This window comes from Nanorana parkeri, unplaced genomic scaffold (assembly GCF_000935625.1).
Source record: "Nanorana parkeri isolate BGI_ZX_2015 unplaced genomic scaffold, ASM93562v1 scaffold470, whole genome shotgun sequence".
NCBI classification, from domain to species: Eukaryota; Metazoa; Chordata; class Amphibia; order Anura; family Dicroglossidae; genus Nanorana; species Nanorana parkeri.
The window spans coordinates 210,611-211,822 of record NW_017306738.1 but is presented as its reverse complement, the minus strand read 5'-3'; positions in this window follow the sequence as shown (position 1 = coordinate 211,822).

The following is a 1,212-nucleotide window of genomic DNA, read 5'->3' as shown; positions in this document are numbered from 1 at the left end:
GAGGGAGCGCTGACAGGTGGGATCAGAGCCGCCGCGGCCAGTCGCATTTTTCCAGGCCACAATAAGTATGTCACTTTTTTTTTTTATTTTGCTCATAGTCCATCTTTCTGTGGATTTGTAAAATTAACTAGTGTATCTGAATTCGACTTGGCAATAGCCTCCTGCAATCCCCTGTACAGCAGAACTAAGGCTGAGACAGAAAGAAGCAGTACAAGGAGCCACAAGCTGGTATGCACCTCTCATTATGTCCCTTCTGACAAGGAGGAGTTGAGCAAAGTGACAAGAGAAGAGTTCATCAGTCTGCCTCCTCTTCACTGTCCAGTCACAGACTAGGGGCAGGGAAAGACCTAATTATACTTACTGCAACATTGAAAGTCTATATAAAGCTTAATGAATGGACAGAAATACAAATCCTTGGCAGGTTAAACTCCTCCCACACAAGTATTTCATGTGAATATTTAGCAGTTTTTCCTGGAGTTCAGCTGTTACGTATCATCTGGTGAAACTGTAGCATAAGACTTCCAACAAAAACATATCACCGTCTCACTGGGTTTATTTATCATTTACAAAGTATACAAAAAAAGAAGTCCAAAATAAAGGAATCCCTTTAGGGACCCATAAAAAACAATTAAAGTAATTAAAATTAATACAATATATTCAACAGTTTTCTTGTTCATGGTATACATTTGTACAGATGCTCAGCATCATAATTGCTTAATGATATACATAACTGCTCAACCATATACATACATATATAAAAAAAAAAAAAAAGAAGTATAAAAAAATATAGTTTAGTGGTTTCCATTGCTGGTCTAGTTCACCACAGTGCATATTTTGGGAAAGGTTCCCACTTTAGTGTAAAGTCAACAGTCAGTGTTAATACTTGTAAGTCTTGGCAGGTTTTTTTTTCTATGGAGTTGCATTGAAGAGAGGAGAGGAACGGAGCTGGCTCTGGATAAGTCACCTCTGGGTCAAATTGCATTGATTTAGTGTTATCGGGATGTCAGAAGATACTGAACCTTCTGGGATGACAAACACTGGAAGCCCAATACAGGAAGAGCAACAGGACGAAATGGAAAATGAAAAAGGTGCAAGAAAAACAAAAGGACGCTGGGCAAAGACGTTCGGCCTCATCCTAATACACCACTTTTTCCTTCATCAGTGGTATTTCTAGGTCACCTAGCAAGGATTAAAGAGGGACAGTTTTTTTTT